Source organism: Hippocampus bargibanti, linkage group LG03, assembly GCF_051943395.1.
Source record: "Hippocampus bargibanti isolate YZ-2025 linkage group LG03, ASM5194339v1, whole genome shotgun sequence".
Lineage (NCBI taxonomy): Eukaryota > Metazoa > Chordata > Actinopteri > Syngnathiformes > Syngnathidae > Hippocampus > Hippocampus bargibanti.
Genome location: NC_142736.1, coordinates 12,275,835 through 12,300,088, shown reverse-complemented (window position 1 = coordinate 12,300,088; position 24,254 = coordinate 12,275,835). Strand labels below are relative to the sequence as shown.

The 24,254-nt window shown below is 42.5% G+C and overlaps 1 protein-coding gene across 1 annotated transcript in view; it reads left to right on the top strand.

The window, feature by feature from the left end:
- entrep2 (endosomal transmembrane epsin interactor 2) overlaps positions 1 to 24,254 on the top strand; it is a 107,733-nt gene that overhangs the window by 28,524 nt on the left and 54,955 nt on the right. The window lies entirely within an intron of this gene.

The window sequence follows — 24,254 nt, the reverse complement described above, 5'->3', positions numbered from 1 at the left end:
GTTGAAAAGTCTGCGCGGCATTCCGGAGGCCAAATGGCATGCGGAGGAACTCAAACGAGCCAAATGGGGTGGTGACGGCCGTCTTCGAAACATCCTCTTTCGCGACAGGGATCTGGTGGTAGGCTCTCACCAGATCGATGGTGGAGAATACCGTTTGTCCGTGGAGGAATGACACACAGTCGTGGATGTGAGGAAGAGGATAGCGGTCAGGAACTGTGACGAAATTCAGTGCTCGGAAGTCACCGCAGGGACGCCAGTCACCTGCCTTCGCCTTGGGGACCATGTGCAGCGGGGAGGCCCATTTGCTGTCCGATGGACGGATAATACCAAGCTGAAGCATGTGGTTGAATTCGGCTTCAGCAATCAGTTGCTTTGCCGGGGCAAGGCGGCGAAAACGTTGAAACTTTGCGGGACCAGTGGTCACAATGTGGTGAACAACGTCGGGAGCAGGTAGAGTCGTCCGACTGGGGTTGGTCAGGTCGGGGAATCGTCGAAGGAGCGTGAGAAATGGAGAAGATGAAGGAGATGGTACATGCGAGAGATGAGTCTGAATCTCCCTGTCCCACGACAGCTGCTTTTATACCATTGTCAAGCCTGTGATATGCGTCAGGGTGAGACGCACATCAAGGAGATCAAGGAATTGAAAGACATTAAAGCTTAAAGCTGCGGTGCGCACCGGTGACGCCACACCATGGCAACAACTACGATGTGTTGACAAGTAGTCATGATCCTGTTCATTTTCCCTGGATATTTATAAAGGCTATATGTGGCAACAATCTTGTAAGGACTATGTCACTTCTTACAAAATCTAGAGCTCTTCCACAGAAACGATCGCAATGCTTTGTCTTAAAAATATCCTTCCTCACCGCCTTGATCAGTGGTGTTCAATCATAGCCTTTGTTGGGCTTATGACATAAATCCCCCAGTGTCAACTGTGATGGTGTGCATGATTGAATGCATGTTTCTGAAAAATAACATTAAAACCTGAATTAAAAAAAATACTAATAAAATGTAATTGGGAAGTGAACGCTATTGCATGATATGTCTGTGTATGGTGCTCACAGTTGTCAAAGGAAGGCTCTGAAAGTTTGTGTGAATGCTCAGAAACATGGAACATAAGAGAACATTGATGGCTAGCCTGTTAGCTAATGTCAGCTGTGGGTTTACTTTCAATATGAGTATTTTTTGCCCCAATCCTTTAATGTTAAATGTGTCTGTTGAGTGTATCTGTTCATTAAACCGAGACAAATGCACGGACATGGTGTTGACAGAATGTGTCATTATCACCTATTTTTGTAACACGTTCACACCTCCTGCAGTGACCCCAATCAAGGTCAGCCAGCGATGGCGCTCGCAGTCGAACACATCATCACACAGCCCAGAGGCATTTCACCCTTCCTTTTTCGTGAGCACAGTCATTTCTTTCTATTTAGAATCAGAGTCGAGCTTGGCCGCCTTGAGTCTACACATACTTTGGAAATAAATCAATGTGAACTTTGCAATTGAAGATGACAAACCAGATGCCTTGTGTGGATCCCACAAACACAGACTCAACAAAATAAATCAACAGCAATAATGATAGAAAAAACCGAAATCACTGGCGACAAAGAGGCAGGAAAATCAAATGTGAGCCTAATGTGCTTGCAAATGGCAATTCAAGTTTCACATCTGAAAATATAGCTATATGCGGTGGAGTCTTTGTAAAATACGCTCAATAGAAGTCATTTGAAGTGATTTTACAAATTTATGGACACAACTTGTTCGGAGGCGTCGCTTGTCCTTTAAACCAGATGGGAATTATTAGATACCCAAAATACTTAAAAATAAGGCACTGTTGGAAAATAAGCAACTATAATCGTGGAGTTCAGAAAATATTTCTTGACCATAAACAGCAAACAAGGTCAATAATCCAACAGAGACGGACAGGGCTAGTTGGCAGTCCTGAAATAGACAGCTAAATGGGAACAGGTGAGCCTGCTGGAGGGTAACGCCCGTCACTCCAGCTGCAGCTGAAACACAAGCAAAACAGATACAACATGACAACCCAAGTGTGCTTGCACCCAGACATGACAAGGTCATGCTGCAGTGAATGAATGAACCACTTATAGGACAAAGATTATCTCTTTATCATATGCAGTGATACCTCGGCTTACGAACGCTTTAGCTAACAACGTTTTTGCCTTACAAACGTTAAATTCGCGAGAATATAATCTTGGTTGGCGGCCTGGTAGTCGAGTGCTTAGTACATCGGCTTCACAGTGCAGAGGTCGCCGGTTCGCGTCCCGGTCCGGCCTCCCTGTGTGGAGTTTGCATGTTCTCCCCGGGCCCGCGTGGGTTTTCTCCGGGTCCTCCGGTTTCCTCCCACATTCCAATAACATGCATGGCAGGCAGATTGACCACTCCAAATTGTCCCTAGGTGTGAGTGTGTGAGTGATTGTTCAGGTTGTCCCCCCGCCTCATGCCCAAAGACAGCTGAGATAGGCTCCAGCACCCCCCGCGACCCTAATGAGGAATAAGCGGTACGGAAAATGGATGGATAATCTTGGTTTTCGGGAAACACACGGAGCGCCACAATGATTGATGTGTCGTTCGCGAATGAGCCGTTTCTTTGAGCTCCTAACAAGGAGCAGAAAATGGCAGCTGACTTTTTTTTCCTCTATTCCCCGCCCCCAGTCTTTGGTTAAAGCCGTATGTGATTGGTCAAAATCCGTAGTAGAAGAAGGAAGGGACACGCTGCAGTGAGCAGGGGGAGGGGTTTGAGTGCTCACAGCACTCGATATATATAATGTGTGTGTGTGTGTGTGTGTGTGTGTGTGTGTGTGTGTGTGTGTATATATATATATATATATATATATATATATATATATATATATATATATATATATATATACATATATACATATATACATATAAAAGATGCACATTGATGCTTATGACCTAATCAATAACCAAAATGACCGCATTTTCCCCAAAGACCAATCCTGTTGAGCGGTAATAGAAATCATCCACAATATAAGCACTGCTTTCTCCCAAAGTAATTTACATTGATTTGTGCAGCTACTTTGGCAAATTGAGGTATTTGTGTTGCTCCCCGGGTGTAAAGTAGTTGAACTGATGTCAATAGAATTTTGCGGTAAGCCTACATTACAATAAATACTGAAACAAAACTAAATTCAACTCTAGGATTTTGAGCATTCATTCATTTTACCATTTAAACAAAGGGAGCCCCATTTTAGAACTTCCTATGATCATAATTACCGGTAGTGTGGAGAGAACTCAACACAAAATTATCATGAGGGTTTGTTCATGCATGCATTCATTTTTTATAGAGAATGACAAAACGTAAGGTTTATCTTTCAAAATGGTGGCAGAAGTTTGTCATCAATAGGCAGTTGTATTTTGGGTACCGTATTTTACAGCACTATAAAGCACACCGAAGAACATCCAATTTTCTCAAAAGCCAACGGCGTGCCTTATAAGCCGATGCGCTTTATATATGGATTAATATTCAGATTTCTTGGACGTATTATTTGAATTGTTCTGTAAAGTGCTTTGTTATGGCTGCAGCGATTGTCAAAGTATTTTATATATAAAGCTACATTGTATTGAGTTGTATTACACTTGCCACCGGTCAGGCAGCTGAATAGCTTCGCCATTGCCCTCTTATTGGACCTCTCTGTCACGAACACCCACAGGTCCACAGGTGCCTACCATTCATGTAGCTGTAGCAGGGCGACCTTTAACTCCGTTCAGTCAAAGGTATATATCGACGTTGCTTTGCAAGTGGAACTGTTTCAGTGTGGATATGCAGCTGCGCAACCAGTCTTGGAGGTCGGCTTGTCCAAAGTTCAACGTTTGGTTTTGAAAACTCCGGCACGCTTGGATGCAACTATCATGGGTATATGTGGTGCAGAAAATGGAAGGATGTATGGACAGATTTTGAAAAAGGGAGTCTGATTTTGCAGCCAAATCTGGCAATCATTCAATGGATTATTTTCAGTTTAGTGGTGCTGGTGGACCCAATGCAGTGGGTTTGGGGGAAAAAAGGAAGTCATAATAATGTTTATACATTACAATCTCACATACATTATTGTGATATGCAAAAACAAAAGCTTCTAAAAAGCGTGTCAGAATTCATTGTTTGCCTATATTGGTTACCTGCCAAAAATAACAGATATGACAGAAGGTCCATGCAAACAATTGATTTCCCCATTCTTCTTTTAACTCAGCCAGGAGAAGGCAATTTGTTGTGATATATTTTCAGCGGAACAAGTCGGCCTAAATCGAGATGTACGCATACATTTTGTGGCCGACTATTTCTCATTCTTTTTCACATTTATTTCGATTGGACAAGTAGTTTCATGTGCCAACAGTGGCTCCTAGCAAGACATGGAGTGAGGGATGTGGGGGTAGGGCTCTATGATTCATTTTTGATGGGTGTTATGGAAGTCATTTCTCCAGAAGTAATTGATAACTTTGAAAATGCAAGCTAATATAATTTTCCTGAATAAAAAATAATGTATTGAGACCTTTGGTGAAAACATGGTAACATGCATGTTTTTGTAATGTGTGAAGGAGCCTGAGCACTAAACTCAATTGTGTCATCATGTTCTTAAAGAAAGTAGGATGCTTAAAATAAGAATCTCCCTAACCAAGCAACGTGATACTCCTTATGTTTGAGCAAACACCTATATACATGTCGTGATTCTGATTTTGGGCATTAAATGACTTAAAACAAGTAAGAATATCTTATCTTATCTAGCTGAACTATCTTGTTAAGATTATTAAGGACACTTTTCTTGAAATAAGACAGATTTTTATGTATTTAATCCCTATCAAGAAATATTATCTTGTCAAACATCCATCCATCCATCCATTTTCCATACCGCTTATTCCTCATTCGGGTCGCGGGGGGTGCTGGTGCCTATCTCAGCTGTCTTTGAGCAAGAGGCGGGGGACACCCTGAATTGGTTGCCAGCCAATCGCAGGGCACACAAAGACGAACAACAGTCACTCTCACACTCACACCTAGGGACAATTTGGAGTTGTCAATCTGCCTGCCATGCATGTTTTTGGAGTGTGGGGGGAAACCGGAGGACCCGGAGAAAACCCACGCGGGTCTGGGGAGAACATGCAAACTCCACACAGGGAGGCCGGACCGGGACGCGAACCGGCGACCTCTGCACTGTGAAGCCGTTGTGCTAACCACTCAACTACCCGCCCTCTTGTCAAGCAGAAACCAAATATTTATTGGAGTGATTAAAGAAATGTTATCTTCATAAGATTTGACTTTTTGCAGCACACAGAAAAATCTCAAGAGAAAGCCCACCACACTCTTTCAATCAAACACTCAGCCCGTGTTTTAGAATTGGCTCTTGTTTTGCACTGCATCAGTAGAAAGGTGTTCAATCTACACATATCTCTTATATTGTTGATCAGAAAACACTTTGGAGTGTCGGCCATTAATTGGTAGCAAGTACCCTTGAAAATGTTTTCCCGCAGCCAGTAATTGAAGGTTGCGCATGCTGACTCCACACAAGAGATGCACTACATGTGATGAAGGCCTCACGTCGTGGAAGGCGGGAAAATCCCAGCACAACTATCTTTGAGGGCTATTGTTGCTGTAGAATGTTCGAGAATATATATATACAGTGAGACCTCAATTTACGAACACCTTATATTACGAACTTTTCATCTTACAAACGTCAAATTTATGAAAATTAAACCTTATAATAGGCACTATTTTCATAATACACACCCACCACGACTGGTCCATCAAGCACACGACCTTCGGATCTGGTAGAGTGATCTTCGGCGGAAGCACACGATCGAACAGCGCTCCAGCCGGCACTATTTTCCACACCCCCTCTCATTGAATGCACACGTCGATCGCCTACTTGGAGCTTTTTGTTGATAATTTTACTATGATGGGACCGAAAAAAACCCACCACAGGCTCGTGTTCAGCCCAAGAAGACACAAAATAAAATCACCGTCGCTGAGAAGAAGGAGATAATTGAAAAACACGAACGAGGTGTGCGTTTGTGTTATTTAGTGGCCGAGCACGGCTATGCTAAGTCAACCATTGCTACCATTCTCCGGAATAGAAAAGCCATCAAAGGTGCGTCTGTTCCAAAAGGTGTTTCCGTGCTCTCAAAGCGACGGTCCCGGGCAATCGAAGAAGTTGAAAAACTTCTGCTAATTTGGATTAACGAAAAGCAGCTATCCGGCGACAGCGTGAGTAAAGCTATTTTATGCGATCGCCATGCGCCAACCTGCAAGTTCTGCTCTTATTGAGGATTTTAAAGCCAGTAACGGATGGTTCGAGAACATCTGAGGGCGAGGAGGAAATGACTGCAGCATCAAGTGAGCTCATAAAGGCAATGTTGGCAAAGTGGAATGATGTGCAGGCTTTTACCGAACAGTTCCATCCAGAAAAGACTGTGGCTATTACAATCATCCCCATGATGAACAATAATGTGATGCCTCATCTTTGTAAGACCTTACAAGTCAGAAAGCAACAGGTGTCAATTAAGAGGTTTTTAATCAGCAAAAATGATGAGGAGTCTCCAAAGAAAACAGAAGAGAAGTCACACCAGAGGTTAAGTTACCAACAGTCCTTATGGAAGGTGACTCTCCTTCTATAAGCCATCAACGACCATCAATAAGGTAAATACAACTTTATTTTACAGCACAGTTCATTTCTTTAATTACAGTCCTCGTGTAATGTGCATCTCTTTCCAAACAGCAATTCCCTTTGACCTTCGACCTCCAACGCCATTCCATCAAGCCATCAATGACCATCACAAATGTAAATAAAGTGACTTTATGATACAATGCAGTGTATTTCTTTCATTACAATACAGCAGGACATTTATTATACATAGAATAAGGTATGTGCTGTGTAGTTTTAAGGCTTATTTAGTTGAAAAGTATATTTTATGGAAATCCGGGAACCGATTATTCCCATTTTAATGGTTTCCTATGGGAATTTTTTTTGAGATACATACTTTTCCCCCTTACACACTCTGTCTGGGAACCAATTAAGTTCATAAGTTGAGGTCTCACTGTACATAGAATCCATCTTGGGATAATTTCTCAACTTCATATGTTGACATTTTGCACGGATTTGGTTTGCAGACAGAATTTCCTTTGAGGGAGTGAGCATCAGACACATTTTCCGACAAGGTTCCTCTTCTTTGTCTTTGTGGCGATTCCTATTCTGTTCCCAGAAAGACTCAAGATGGGCCAAATCAACTGCACATCAATGACTCATTGTTGAAGCTGTCCACCTACTGAATTCTACATTCATTGCTTTTATGAATCAATCTTTCATGCTGTCAAACTGCCTGGTGGATTTATGTGTCCACTGTTCCCTCTAATTTTCTATGCGGCTCAGGATTCACACAAAATCTATTCTTTAATTCTTTGGACCACCGTGAACAACATCACACTTGCACATGGTGGCCAAACAAGAAATTTGATATTACATGATGTTACATGATGTAAGTACGCAACAGAAAAAGTGAATTATTGAAATCAAGCAAATGATGCAATTAAGATGTGTGACATGAGTAAAATTAGTCATAGTTTGTAATGGTTAAATATTTCTGCCAAATTTATCTTAAGAATCAGCATGAATTGATTTGACCTTTTCAAGCGTTATATGGTTAAGATAATCAACAGGGCTTATCTCAAAGACATCACAGAAGAGTTGTTGCTTTTTTAATAATCTCGTGCAGTACTCATCATCCTTTACCCAGCCGTTGACTGAAGTTTCTACCCTCAACTTTTGTCAAAAATAATAAAAAATATACAGGGGCAAGGAGGTGCTCGCTATGTATGACTGAGGCAGCCAAAGTGTAATCTTGTGTGTTTGTAACAAAGACAGCTCAGGCTGCCAGAAAGTCGTTTAAATTGCACGAACCATGACCATCGATACGTCAAATAAATTGCAGTAACATGCATCGGTTGTGCAGAGGCATGAGTCAGACCAAGGCTCCCTCCCTCAATTGGTTCTAAGCGGATTGGTGAGTAGACGGTGTGAACGCTGGACAACCCCCAGTTTAGCTCATACGGTTGGCTTCAGGTGAGAGAAATGTCCGTACGAAGCTAAAACCCACTCAGCTAAGGGGAGAACATGCAAATTGCACAATAAGACCAGAGCCTGGCATTGAACCCTGGATTTCCATATTGTGAAGTATCTGTCCTAACCAGCCAACAACCGTGCTGCTGCTATGGCAAAATGAAGTCCTTATGATGCATTGTTATCTTCATTCCTCCATTCATTTTCAACACCATTTACCCTAAGCAGCTTAAGGATGTTAACTGGAGCCCAGTTGACTTTGGGTGGAAGGTGCACAGAGATCGACATACCGGTACAACTATTGACATACACACCGTCACTGAATGGGAACAGATCCCGCACTGCCCACACATGGGCATCTTTGGCATCTTCATCTTGTTGAAAGTAATACGATAGGTGAGGACTTTAATCAGTGGCAGCCTCGTACTGGGTATGAGCAGGAAACTACAAAATTGCAGTGTTGGTTGTTGTCATCATCATGTTTGAGATTGTTGTTAATCAAGAGCAATTTCTGTGCACATCCTGCATCTGATTGCCTTAATATTGTGTTTCACCGTTCTTTAACCTTAGTGTCATTTTGTTGGCACACTCTAAAAATTGCAACCTGCATTTTGTGTCGGTCAAAACTTTCATTTAAATTGAGCAACTTTAATAGTAGAAATTAAGAACATTTATGGCACAGCCCAGTGGTTGGCCGGTTAGCGCATCAGTCTCACAGTGTATAGTTGCAGGGGTCATTATGACTTGGCAAATGTGTGATAATGAAATGTAAACCAGGCACAGCTGTGCCCATAAAAGCCTAGTTAAGTGATTATGACAGTGTCACAGAGGCAGCAAAGCTTGTCACTTTAATCATGGTTATACAAATGAGTAAATGTGTGCTGCCTGCCCACAGCACCATTTTAGCGGGATGATAGAGTCCAAATAATACTTGCCGTAACCCACCAGTCTTGTTAACTGTCAACTCGTTACCCCCCTCCTTCTTGAAATCAGTCATTGGCACCACAAAAAAATGCTCCACAAAGCTGCAGACACAACATGGATTATACTTCATCTGATTTATCACACCGTGTGTGCTTGATAAATTGCAGAGTTTAAAGGGAAGCTTGAGGCCGACACCCTTTATAGAGGCCTTAGAATGACATAAATTGTGTTAGACACTCAGGTCTCTTTGTTCTTTCGAATCGCAGGGATTGAGGACATGGTGCGAGGAAGTCGCTGACAGGTAAAGAACATTGAAGAGATGCTGTCATTACAGGACAAATAGATCACAGCGGATGGCATGCTGATCTTATAGAACACAGTGAGCACATTTCCTGACTTTGTAAACTATAACGATTGGATTGTATTGTATTGGATTTGCCTTTGTTAGTCTCGCAGTGGAGAAATTTACATTTCACAGCAGTAAAGTTGGAATGAAAGTAGAAAAACAAAATACAGGAGCTGCTGGAAAGATGTTGACCTTTTTGTAAATTCAACTGAATGCTGCTGTACCCATTCCCCAAATCATGTTTGGTGAGTTGTTATTTATTACACATTACACATTGCATCATTTTTAACAGCAATTATACTCCTGTTGCTACAACTCAGAGATTAATTGATTAATCGACAAGCAAATTCATTGACAACAATTTTCATAATAAAAAATCATTTAGAGCCACTGTTTAATTGGGCGTTTCCACCGGGCTTTGAGTGCTTGCCTGTTGTAGTGAAAACCCTGTTTGACAGTAAAATCAAGGTGGGCGGATATTTACGTTTAAAAAATGGAACCAGGGTCGTCAGGGTCTATGTATGATCTTGGCGGATAAACTGCAAGATCTCCCCTTGCGATTAACATAGACAGCCGCACGTGACCGGTGCGAATGAAGACTGCCTTGCACCGACTTGTTTAGTATTGCTTCGATACATACGTACATGCATATGTAAATGAATGAATGAATGAATGAATGAACGAACAAACGTTTGCACACAGGTCATGAGTTCAGGACGCGGTCCGGCCTCCCTGTGTGGAGTTTGCATGTTCTCCCCCGGCCCGTGTGGGTTTATCCGGGTCCTCCGGTTTCTTCCCACATTCCAATAACATGCATGGCAAGCTGATTGAACACTCTGAATTGTCCCTAGGTGCGAGTATGAGAACGAATGGTTGTTTGTCTCCGTGTGCCCTGCGATTGGGTGACAAACAATTCAGGGTGTCCCCCGCCTAGTGCCCGAAATCGGCTGGGATAGGCTCCAGCACCCCCCGCGACCCTAATGATGATAAAGCGGTACGGATAATGAATGGATGAACGTTTGCAACTTGATGATGCACAAAGCAACTGTCCAAAAGATGGGACATTTTGGTCAGTCTTTCATGATGGAAGGATATTACTTTTCACCCAACAAAGCAGTCACCTCTTCACCCTCACACATAAACATTCTGTCCACTTGCAACTCTTCGCAGTCACATTGGTGTGGCTGCAGGGGTAGGATTGTTCTGTCAGCAGCAAGCTGAATGCCTGATTCAGCTATTGGTACCACTGCAGTCATATCCAGGATGTATGTGAGGCCAGACAGCAGCTGCACTGTTAGTGACCCTTTGCGCTTCAATTGCAATCACTTGAGTCCGAAGTTGTCTATCATAAGTTTCCTCTTCGATACAGTATTAAAGGACAACCGACACCATTTTTTTTGTTTCCTAACTGACATCAGAAATACGTTATATAGCATCTAAAATACCCAAAACACGTAGGCCATTTTTTGTCAAATGAAAAACACAAATAAAAATGACTTAAAGTGTCCAAAAATGACTTCAAATGAAACTGGAAAAGGCCAGTTTCAGAAGGTACCGCCCCCTTGACGTCTTTCTTTGCTCGAGAATCAAAACAATGGCTTCATATTCGGAGAAGACGCTTTCTTGTTACCCATCCAGTTATGAATATGATTCAAATAGTTCTGAAGAGGAAAGCATAAATGTTTGCAATCGATTAAAGGAGTCCTCCCATATCAATTCGAGGTGTCAATGACAGCAATGTAGCACCCAGAAAATGCAGAAGATGGCGCCCAACCTCCATTGGAAATGGGCTGATTTGTCTGCTGGGAATTTGTGTCAGCGAATATCAAATAGTTATATTGGTGCAACACACAACGATTCACCACATTATTTATGTGTTTTCCTTCTAATTTCGCCATCAGCACGAAGTTTTCAGACCAAACAAAGTACCACAAAATGCATTCTGTGTTGCTTTCACGGTCGGGACGCTCCAACGTGTTTTCGAGTCATCAACTCGAAAACAAGACTTCCTGAATATTCAGCGCGAGTCTTAAACCGTAAAATCTGGCTATATGCGGTGGAATCTTTGTCAAATACGCTCAGTAGAAGTCATTTGAAGTGATTTTACAAATTATGGACACAACTTGTCCGTCGGCGTCGGTTGTCCTTTAAATCTTCAGATCCATGTAAAATACAGCAACAGCAACCAAAGACTTTGTGTTGACCAGTCATTTGCTTTTTGTGAGACTGCCCGGGGGACTATTGTACAACTGTGTTGCCATCAGTGTATGCAGGTGCCAGACTATTATGTATCATTACAAATACAAATCATGTTGTTTGTATGACTGTAAGAGACATCAAAACGAAATTTATAACTGAACAGTACAGTGCTATTGTATGGCAAAGTCCCCAGGTTTGTAAAATTATGTTTGACTATTGCAATGGAACACACATGAATAGTGACTGAGGGACTCTATGAGTGTCTAACATAGCAATGGACAGACTGACAGGTAAAGTCGGGATGGAATCTCTGTGGAACTTACTGTATATTATTTCTGAATAAGGTGGACGTCTCTTGGTTGAGGCACGTTGACTATTGTGATTTTGGTGTAGCGCAGGAAGACAGATTTGGTGCTTTGTGGAGAACTGTAGTGCAAGTGTCAAAAATATGACAATGAGGCATATTCCTTCAGCATTATTGTAGAAATCAATTCACTCCACAAATTATAATTATCATCTTTATAGCATGGCCCTAACTATGTGGCACAACTGTTGGCGGAGCTCACACACGGAAGCATGGTTGTGAGTGCAATTAAGGTGGTCTCCAACAGGGAGATTTTACAGAATACCTGCCATCCATAGACACCAGCAATTTTATTTATATGATCATGCAATGTCAAACACGGCGTACACTCTGACTACCCTGATTTTAATGCAAATGAGGGTTACCTCTACGATTGGCCGGGAATCACGTAGGTTTGCGCTAGACTTGAATTTAGATTACCGGTACATCATTTGCAAGGGGAGATTTTACATTCCATTGTCAGGTGGGTGCTTCGTGGCGACCCCTGAGGGGAAAAGCCGAAAGGAAAAGAAGAAGAGAGGAGGATTGTCAGGTGGGTGCTTCAGCGAGTCTTCCACAATGGGAATAAATTAACAATTAAATAAATAAGTAGGTAGGTAAGTCAGTCGGTTGATCGCTCAATGTGATCGAACCTCCTTGATTTTAATTTAAATGAGGAATGAAGAAAAGCTGCATTATTGGCTAAGGAATACTACATTCCAACTCACAATTGTGCAAACACAACATTCCACCCATTTCTGCCTGTGTAAAGTGTAGTAAAAGAGCAAAAGTAATGAAATTCCACCCATGTTTTTTTGCTTGACTTGGGCCTGGAACTAAAATTTAAAGATTGAATGAAGGTGCTATTGTCATTTTTATGAATGAAGCGACCTAAATGTTAGGGTCCTTCCACAATGATTACCATCTATTAAAACTGCAGTGGTGGACCCAGAGAGCATTGAAAATCCACATTCTTACGTGGACTGATATACTTATTCTTCTTTTCTGTTTTTACTGTGAGCTGGATCAACATCTGAAAATGAAGATTTGTCTTGAATGCAAAACCAAATAAATGCTGTCGACTTTTCAATCATTATGCTGAGATGCTATTCATTTGTGACACATATTCCAAGTGATGCAGCTCTAACTCCATCGAGGAAAGGTACCTTGATCTTTGTTCAAAAACACAGCGTCACATCATACGGGGCTCTTGTGACATGAGAAGTGGCTGTCGCTGCGGGACTTTGGAAAGTATGTGGGTATGTATGGGTCTGTGTGTGCATATGCATATATGCATGAAAATCTCGTTTTAGAGAGTCTCATGGTGCAATCGAGAGAGAGCACCGGGAGTTTTCCCAAGGAGATTAAGCGCTGTTACCTCTCCCTCACCTTGAGAACAGGCAGTCAGCTCATTTTTCTTTTCAACATTTTGCACTAATGTTGATTGTTGCTAACTGAACTGCTCTGTTATCACTTGTAACACAAACAATTTGGCAGAGATTAAATGTGCCGCATTTGACAGAGTCATCTTAACTCTTGTCGAGAGAAATGTTTATTCATCCATCCATTTTCTTGTGCTCATTAAACTAAACTGGAACCAATTCCATCTGACTGGTCGCCAGCAAATCAAAAGGGATGTAGATAAAATGTGATATGCTGTATATCTGATCATTTGTAGCTAATGAGAATGGTGTGCAGAGGCTGACCAGGGCACCAACTCTTTCTTCCAGCGAAACGCAGACGCATTTGCATTTTTTGTTGTTTTTTGTTTTGTAAGCATAAACTGTATTATTTCCATTGTTATTTAATTGTGATCCCCACAAAGAGTCAATACAGAGGCTTTTATGGGCCGAAGATGGTAAAAAACAACAACAGACGACATTACGTGACATGAATCAAGGCCTCTTTATACACCCGCATAGGTGAGAGCGATAATGGTCACATTGCATCACATAGCGTCACATAGCAACAACACGAGATGACACATGATGCACACACTTCTGAAATTATTGTTGTGTGTAAAATTATGTGTGTAGCATCCCTTGTGATTGGTACGTTAAATCTGTGATGATGCGGAACATAACATCTTTGAGGGTCATTTATTTGTGCGTCATGTCTTTTACTTTGTTTCCTCCGCCTTTCATCTTTTTCGTTTATCCTATCTTCTAGTGTTAAATCTTTCCTTTACTTAACTCCCTGTGACGAGACCTGGTGTGCAAAGTTCCGTTTTGTAGCTATTTCATACTAAGCAGTGCAACGTTCGTCCTGTGTCTGAAACTATTCGTGAAGCTTCTAACTACCTAATAAAAATAAAAAATACTTCCTGTACAACGACACGTGTGAGACAATGAGGTGTTTTCTGTTGCCATTTATGAGCTAAGCAGTTAGAGTCACTTGTTTTTGTTGTCGTGACCATCGTCGTGAGGCAAGATAGGTATTATGCAACAGGGGATATTTTCTGTGTATGGGGAAGCAGAAAAGTGGTATGAGGTCTTCATGCATGAAGAATTTTTCCCACTCTGAGGTGTTTTCGCACATGTAGATTTCGTAGTAGTGAAGTTTTACTGTGTATGTATCAGATACATACACACGGGCCGTAATTTGCCCAGGTCTGATGTATCTCTATATATTAGAGCCGTCAACATTCTAAATTCATAGTTAATTCACAATTCACAATTCACCGTAATTAATAACAAATGTTTATCTGTTCTAAATGTCCTTTGATTTCTTTTTGTACTATTATTCCCATTTTGATGCTTTCATCAACAAGGAATGGATCAGTTTGATTTGGACTAAATATCAACATTTCCTGGAACAATAATTTTGATTTTAATTTTTAGAGAATATTTTTTCCACTTGAAACAGTTATTTACACTGAATAACTGCCCATCAATCATAGTGGAAAAAAATTGTGCACATCTCCTTTAACAGCCCTTTTTTAGGAAATCAAAACAGCAATATAAAATTATAAAGTGCACATCTCAGGTAGACTCGTACCCATTGGTGGTGCAGTTAACCCATGGCTTAATACCGTATTGTCTGATGTATTAGCCGCACCGGACTATAAGGCACACCTTCAATGAATGAAACAAGTTTTCCAAATATTCTGTAAGGCACACCACATTGCAAGGCACTACAGTAAAGGCTGCGGTTACGCACTACTACTTCTACAGGGGGAAATGGAGTTGTTGCGGCTGACAGTAGTTGCAAGACCTGTTGTGGCTCAATATTACTTCACATATAAGGCGCAGGGTCATCTTTTGAAGAAAATCGAGGCTTTTGGTTGCGCCTTATACACTGGAAAATATGTTACTTAGGGTACCTGCTTTTTATTTACTAGAGGCTGCTGACAATTTGTAGTGTAGCTGTCATATGCAATGTGATTGATTTCAGTGGTTGCATAAAAGAAAATGATATGGACCTCGATAATTTTTTTAAAGAACTGTATTTTCTGCACTGCAGAGGCTTTGAAGGATAAAGCAAATGTAATGAATGGCCTATTTTAAAACTATTTTCATGAATAGTGGACACCGCAGTAGAAGGAGAATAGAATAGATACGCACCACCATAAGTTGAGGGTGACCTGCTTTTTAAATTAAATTATATATTTTTTTAATACTTGAGTGAGATCAATATGGTGCTAAAGGAGTGCATTTATACAAAAGTATAGCATTTTAACAACTGTTTTTGGTTGGATTATTTCTTCCCCTTGCAATCAATTTGGGCCCTGTCCGCGAGCTACTGGTCAGTGGCAATCGACGTATTGGCACCCCTGCTCCAGAATAACATGTGGTTCATCAGTAGAATGCTCCCACCAAGAAGGCCAGTCTTAACAACGTTTAAAATGGACATTGTATCAGAGCAGCGTTATTACAGTCCAGTCAATGGTCGATGCTACTGCTTTGACTACCAATATATAGCAAAGTATTCACTCATGCTGCCGATGGAGTTTCTGGGACACATACAGTAGGTACCGCTTGTGTAGAGACAGGAGCAGTGGGTGTCTGACACGACACACCTCCTTGGAGCAGCAACGAACATGCTGTTGTCCTGCTGTTTCCATGGCAACGCCGCTGAGGTGCGGCTCAGCACCAAAGCGTAGTGCTGATACAAGGTGGGGGGAGGGTTTTCAATGCAGAAGCAGGTGGCGGGTGGTGAGGAACGGGAGGATAGTTGAGGGCGGATGTTCGGGCATGGGGACCCTTGTGTTTGAATAGCGGGAACACAAGGAAACCAAAAGCGCTCATCTGTTCACTACGGCAATGTAACCTCAAGAAAACAAGCGGTGTTGAATCACTTCATGGTTCATCCACCACACACATGCTTGATGCCTATGTTGATGATGGTCAATTCTTTTTACATCAATGCTGTAGAGTATATCGACACACACACACACACACACACACACACACACACACACACACACACACACACACACACACACACACACACACACACACACACACATTTAGATCACCAATCACTACGAGAAAAGGTTACTTCAAGGTTGCAGCTAGAATTGCTTCACCAGCTATAAAGCCTACTGCTCACCTTCGTTTGTCTTCTATTAGCGCATATTCTGACACACAGACACAAGCACATGCAAGCACATGCGTGCACACAAACACATACACACACACAGACACACACACACGTGCTCACACACACATGCACAAACACACGTAATGGGTGTAACACTTTTCTTTTTGAGTTAATGTTCAAGGCAGTTTGCATAGTTGATAATGGTGGGACTTGGGACGAAACACTGTAGATCAGAGGTGTCAAAGTCATTTTTTGCCGTGGGCCACATTGTAGTTATGGTTTCCTCGCAAGGGCTGTTATGAATTTGGTCAAGCCATTAGAATTGTTCATCTCCTCTGCAGAAAGCACAACAAATTGACAAATAGTTTTCAAATCTGAAGTCAAGAATAACGACTATTATTCTGGTTTACATATAGCAATTTGAAATTTTGGTTCAGACTTTAGCAAGCATCATGGCACTTGACATGCTTGATTTACTTTCGCAGGACAAATAAAATTATGTGTCGGGCCAAATTTGGCCCCTCAGCCTTACTTTTTGACACCATTGCAGTAGATGCTTTGTATTCAGTTTGTTTTGTTGTAATTGAATAGTGAATATCCTTCAATATGAGTACCGTATTTTGCGGTGTATAAGGTGCACCCACCCCCTTCACCCTTCATTTTCTTGAAAAGATGACCTTGTGTCTCATATGTCGGAGCTCCTTTTATATATTTAGGTATTGTTTTTGGGTAACTTTTTTCATTCATTGAAGGTGCGCCTTACACTCCGGTACACCTGTATGTGGAAACAGTTTTAAAATACACCATTCATTGGGGGTCCGCCCGATACTCCGGTGCACCTTAAATACAGTACTTATCATTTGAAATTATACTGTATTTACTTGTTTTCCATTTTTAATATATATTTACAAAAAAAGTCATATAAGTGAACATTAACATTGAATTCAATCCAAAAGAAGAAATTATACACTTTTCGTATGTGCAGCACAAACTGCTTTCCACAATAGTGTAAAATCAAGCAAACCAAATCCCTGTGCCACCCACACACACAAACAGATGCACAAACGTGCACCCTAACACACTTCTTGTCTCCCACATAACACTAAAAGGAAGGGAACTCAAGCCCTATCTACTGACATACACAAATGGATACCTGCATATGCTCCAGTTTGTGCTCACAATCCGAGGTGGCTCAATCCAAGTTTTTGAATTTGGGCACCTGCTGTAACGGTGTGGTCATGATGAATCGAAATAATAACCACACATTGTTTGCTCTTCTTTCAGACAGCTTTGAAAAGAAAGTCGCCTGACTCTGAAGAGAACTGTTGCCACTCATGTTTGCGCTAGTGTTTGTGTTAAGTGCAACATGTTTTGCATTTCGCTTGCGCTACTTCAGTGATCAACATCTTGGTCCGTTTTACGTGTAGCCAAGAAGTGGGGCACTAATGATAGTTCCGTGTTGCCTGGGGTGCAGGAATGGAAAAGCGCAAATGAATGTTTTGCGCTTTCTGTAATTAATTCTAATCAACATGGTAAACCTCCAGCCAGAGGAAACGCTCACAAAGTAGGACAGTATACTTTCATTACGACGAGGAACATTTATCACAGCAGGAAACAGCACTTTTTGATTTTCACTTACATTTGTAATCATTAGAGGACATTCTCCAGGAGGTGGCAACCCAAGGCATCATAATGTGTGTCGTATATCAGAAGTGCTGAAGCTGGCAATGTGGCAGAACCAGCAGAAGGTGAGAGCTGAGCTGCTTCCCAGCTGTCTTTCAATATAAGTATGCTGACACTTAAACAAATGCCCTCACATTTTGGCATCAATGGAACTGAACACGAATGCCGTACGCATATATAATTGCTGCACCAAAGAGTTTCAGTGGAAGAAGCCAACAGAAACGTGTTGCTGGCTCTCTTGAAATCTATTTTCATTCCATTTCCGAGGCGTTGAGGTGTGTATGTGTGTGTGTGTGTGTGTGTGTGTGCGTGCGTGCGTGCGTGCACGTGTATGTAGCGGGTAAGTTAAAGAGCATTTGAACCATAGATGGTACCTGCTTGCTTCTGTCAATGCAGCAGCTGATGGGAAATCATTACAGATCTGGGCAAATGGCCAGTATGTGGTAACCAAGGCAACCACACTGCTCCTTCCATCTCGACTGCAGTGATGTTTTAAGAAGGGCCCCTCTTTCTAAAGCCTCTCCGAAATGGCTTCTTTGATTGGCACCTTGCATATGAAGAAGGGTGCTTTGGCTTCACTGTGGTGGTGAAAGCACATGTGTTTGCATTTGGATTGGTTTTGAAAGAAGTCTGTTGAAGAAATGGGCTAATTAAAGTATCAACGTCATATTTTGTGCAACTATCAAGTGTGGAAACGTTACTTTAGTTCAACCTACTCCCTCTCGCCCTCCCCCCCCAAAAAATCACTTCAGTTACAATTCATAATCCCCTCCACATTTTACATCTACATTGCACAACAAATTATTGCATAACTACCGTCATTTTCAAATTTGAAGTAAAAACTAATGACTGTTATTGTGGTTTACGTGGGATAATTTGAAATTTTGGTTCAGACTTTACCAAACATCATGGAATTTCACACGTTTGATTTGCTTTCGTGAGCCAGATAAAATGATGTGGCCCCCGGGCCTTGACTTTGACACCTGTGAAATAAGGGATTCGTTCCATGCACAGCGCAAGTTGTTGTCTGCTGTCGTGAATGTCATCCTGCTTCAACTGTGAAAAAGTTATATCTTGCCTTGAGAACAAAAATATGCCGACTGACTAATTATTTCATGTGGTGTTGTGGTCTTCTTTAAAATCATTAGGACTTTATAGTTCTCCTCAGAGGCTAAAAGCCTTTCTGCGGTCCAAACGCAAAACAATTTTCAGATCTCCCTGATTATCACGGTCAGGGCACCTTTGCATCGGTATTATTTTTCTCTTAACTGTGTTCTTTGTTGCCCTGACACAATCTTCACTGCTTAGAATTCTAGCGATAGAATGACGCACAATGTTTTCATATGCTTCAGCAGTCTATGCAAACCACTTTTTTGTGACTAATGCTTTTAAGTTTTGCAAGCTAATCATGTTCTCCGGGCAGCCAAGAGGAAGAGCCTGTTTTGATGAGAGCAGATCCATCATATCAATGCCTCATATAGAATTTCTTCCAAAAACAATCCACAGGCTTTATACGCCTACATGCATTCTTGTGTTGGTGTTATGAAGGTTTTTAATGTGACATATTCACTGTGCCTCTAAACTAGTACTTGACAGTACATAAACCAAATGTGAAACTATTCATTTGATTCATTTTATGTCGGGCGAGAAGTTTGATTTATGTCCTGAGTATTGATGTAATTACTTTCTCACCATCACTGTCACAAAATTAGAAACAGAATAAATTCACTTGATGTGGTATGATGGTGCAAAATAATAATTGATGCCAGGCTGCATTTTAATTTATCCCCACAGGTTGTGGTCTCAATATGGTAATTTAGGCATTTACAGTTATGAATATTTTTACATTTATTTTCCAGACAGAATAGTCCAATGACCGTTTTAGTTTGTGAGTGTCACGGATTGCAAGGTGGTGATGGCGGTTGTGGATCCCAAAAAAGCAGGCAGGAGGGAGCAGCAGATTGTATTTGAGAAATTGTATTAAAATAAAGTCAACAGGAACAAAATCTAAAACTTCAAAATCATCTGAACAGAAAAATACAAAGTATCAAAGAAAAACCAAGAGTAAAACTCTGTCAAGATGAAACAAACACATGCACAGCATACAATGCATACACAATGCACAATGCATACAAGGACCCGACACCGGATGGTCGTGTCGGGAGTCCTTTTGACTGCCACTGATTGGAACGACCAACACCTGCGCGGCTGCAGGCAGGGCCGACAGCGCTGCCCGTTGGTCACCCATCAGACTGTGGCAGTCTGCCACTGATCGGGACGACCAGCACCTGTGCAGGTGAAGGCAGGGCCGACAGCGCCACCCGTTGGTCGTCAACCAGATCATGACAGTACCCCCCCTTCAAGGGACCACTTCCAGAAGTCCCAACCGTCTCCCAAAAGGTCCAACTCGCCAAGGAACAATGGTAGAGACGGCAAACGTTGCCTCGCCAGCATATGATGGGCGGCGGCCTGATGGGAATGGGACTCGGCCTGACGTGGGTGATGCACTGCCAGGCGCAGAGTGGCACCCCGGACGGCCGCATGGGAACAGGTCTCGACTGGCCGTTGACGTGGACGTTACAGCTGGTCGAGTGACTCAATTCAAACGTGGCGTGGACTAACGTGGACGTGAACTGTAAGGCACCGGGGAAATGAGACCAGTCCTTAGCAGCTGCGGGATCCAGCGGTGAGTGGGGTCTCTGACTGACGTGGACGCGGACGTTACGGCTCGTCGTGTGACGCCATTCAAACTCGACGAGGCGTGACCAAACGTGGACGTCGCACTGCCAGACACCTGGTGTCACCCTGGACGGCCACCTGGAAAGAGGTCTCGGCCTGAGGTGGACGTGGAAGCGGCACAGCTTGTCATGGGCGTGAGTGCGACCTTTCTCACACAATCACGCGCCGAAGCATGGCTCGACGTAGATGTTACACTGCCAGGCACAGATGGAAATGAGACCGGTCCGTTGTACCTGCCGGAACCGATGGCAGGAGGGAGCAGCAGGTTGTATTGTATAGGTTAGTCTTGTATAGGTTAGTATAGGTTGTATTGTGTGTTTCTTAGACAACACAGAAACACCCTGAGCAACACACGATAGAAAGGAGTCAAAGTTAAAGTGATGTAATGCAGCTAATCATTTTGTAGACAAATGCTATTTGACAGTCCATCTCGAGAACAGTGTGGACGATGACGATGATCGCTGCTGACAAACTGGCTGACCAAATAAAGGCAATGATAAATGGACAAGACAAGGCAGCGAAACAAAACCGGAAAAATAGACTGACGCTGACACATTCACTTGTCAGCAAAACACAAAATCTCATCGCTGCATTTGAGAGTAGTGAACCACGACAGCACATGTTTAAGTGATGTTGGGACTGCCTATTTTGCCTGTTGATCACACTATCAATACTGATCATTTGTTGTTATGTGCCATTCAAGCATGGCTAAGGCTGTCAATATCGAATCATTTTGTAGAATCGATCATCCAATGTTTTTTTTTTCATTGAATACCGTATTTTCCGGTGTACACAGGAGTATAAAGCGTACCTTCAATGAATGGTGTATTTTTAAACTTCTTTCCACATATAAGGCACTACTTTAATGAATGAAAAACGTTTTCCAAATATAAAGCACAGCACATTATAAGGCGCAACAATAGCGACTGGGGTTACAGACTACTTCTTCTCCAGGGGGAAATGGGCACGGTGGATGCTGACAATAGTTGCGAGACCTATTGTGGCTCAATATTACTTCACAAGGCGCACCTGTGTATAAGGCGCATGGTCATCGTTTGAAGAAAATCAATGCTTTTGGGTGTACCACCAGAAAATACGGTAATCAGTCACCCCAAGAATGTTCCCCACAGAGTCAGTCCAGTCCACACAACTTTACACATTTTTGCAAATTAGAATTGCTGCTTGCCTGCCGTGGAGACCAAGAGCACAGCAACGGCCTGCTGCTGGAACCAAAGTTGGTATTGATTTTGGCATCAGCTTCTGCGGGCAAGCGAGCATGCGTCCGCATGGCCGCAAGCTGACATACGCGGAAGACCGAGGACGATGGGGTTAAGGGGACAGAAAAGAGGTTTATTCTATGGTCAGACTGAATCCGTGTGCAGCGTTTCTGGCAATGCTTCTCCATCCTATGTTCATGTAGTTCATGTGATGAACACGCACACACACCAAACATATAATGTATGTTTACTCTTTATTTTTATTTCAATCGTGCATAATTATGAGCATACACACAATGCGTGCTGGACAATATCATTGCCGTCTGTGCAACCGAGAGTTATGGGAAGAAAAGAAAAAAAAGCTGAGACTGAGAGACAAACAAGCAGTCTTGGCAAATTGGGAGCATGGAGGGTGAGGTATCTTGTGAGGGGACTGAATTGTTTGAACTGAATTGTGGAACTGTCAACCAAGATGGGCTTTAGCAGGCAACGACCCACTAGTCACTGGATGAGAAATGTTCAAACTCTTTTTTTGCCCTTACTCCTCTCCACTCAAAGCATTTAGGGTGGAGTCAGACATGAGGCAAGTGGCGCGTTAGAGACCCATAGCCTTTGCATTGCCCTTAAACAGAAAAAAAATGACAATGTATACATGTTTCGGTTGCTAACGTGTTCCCGAGAGTCTGTTCTAAAATACCTCATTAGTAATGGGACACTGTGACTTGATAAGAAAAAATAAACCAAAATAATATGAACATTTGTGTATTTATTGAAACCTAACCTGGTAGACATTTCTTAATATACTAAATATTATATCTTTCCTCTCCATGAGCCGTCACCTTACCGTGGTGGAGGGTTTTGTGTGTCCCGATGATCCTAGGAGCTAAATTGTCTGAAGCTTTATGCCCCTGGCAGGGTCACCCATGGCAAACAGGTCCTAGGTGAGGGACCAGACAAAGCACGGCTCAAACGGCCCCTTATAACGACAAACATAAATGGAACCAAGTTTCAAGCGTGTTCTACCGGAAACAAATTCCTTGTGTGTTCTACATACTTGGCAATAAAGATTATTTTGATTCTGTTTGGTGGCCTCAGTATAGCATCTCTGCTTTTTGCAGATGATGTGGTAATGTTGGGGCCTTCAAACGGGTCTCTCCAACTCTCACTGGAGCGTTTCGCAGCCGAATGTGAAGCGGTTGGGATGAGAATCAGCACCTCCAAATCTGAGACAATGGTTCTCAGTCGGAAAAGTGAATTAGTTTAAGTATCTGGGAGTCTTGTTCACGAATTAGGGTAGTAGGTAGCGAGAGATCGACAGGCGGATCGGTGCGGCGTCTGCTGTGATGTGGACTTTGTACCGGTCTGTCGTGGTGAAGAAGGAGCTGAGCCAAATGGCAAAGTTCTCAATTTACTGGTCGATCTACATCCCAACCCTCATCTATGGTCACGAGCTAAAGGTCTTGACCGAAAGAGCGAGATCCCGGATACAAGCGGCGAAATGAGCTTTCTCTGTAGGGTGTCCGGGATCTCCCTTAGTGATAAGGTGAGAAGCTCGGTCTTCCTGGAGGGGCTCAGAGTCGAGCTGCTCCTCCTCCACATAGAGAGGAGCCAGATGAGGTGGCTCGGGCATCTGATTAGGATGCCTCCTGTACCTGGTGAGGTGTTCTGGGCATGCCCCACTGGCAGAAGACACCAGGGACAACCCAGGACACGCTGTAGAGACGTATGTCTCCCAGCTAGCCTGGGAACGCCTTGGGTTCCACCAGAACAAGCTGGAAAAAGTGGCTGGGGAGAGAAAACTCTTGGCTTCCCTACTGAAGCTGCTGCCCCTGCGACCCGGCCTCCGATAAGCGGCAGGAGATGGACTGATGGAAGTTTTTTTTTGTTAAATACAATACAATATAATACATATTGATTTATGTAGCACTTTAACAACAGCTGAAGCTGTCACAAAGCGCTTAACATGAAAAACTATCATATTCTGGAAATAAAGCAGTCACAAAGATGGTAGGTTTAAAATATAAAATGTTATTAAATGACGTCACTCATGGTGTAATGATACACACGCAGGATTTGTGTGCCGATTGTGTGGAATTGGATCCCACTCAGTGGTGGTGGTTGTTTGTCTCTAAATGTTTTCTGAGACTGACTGGCAACCAGTTTATGCTGCAGTCCGC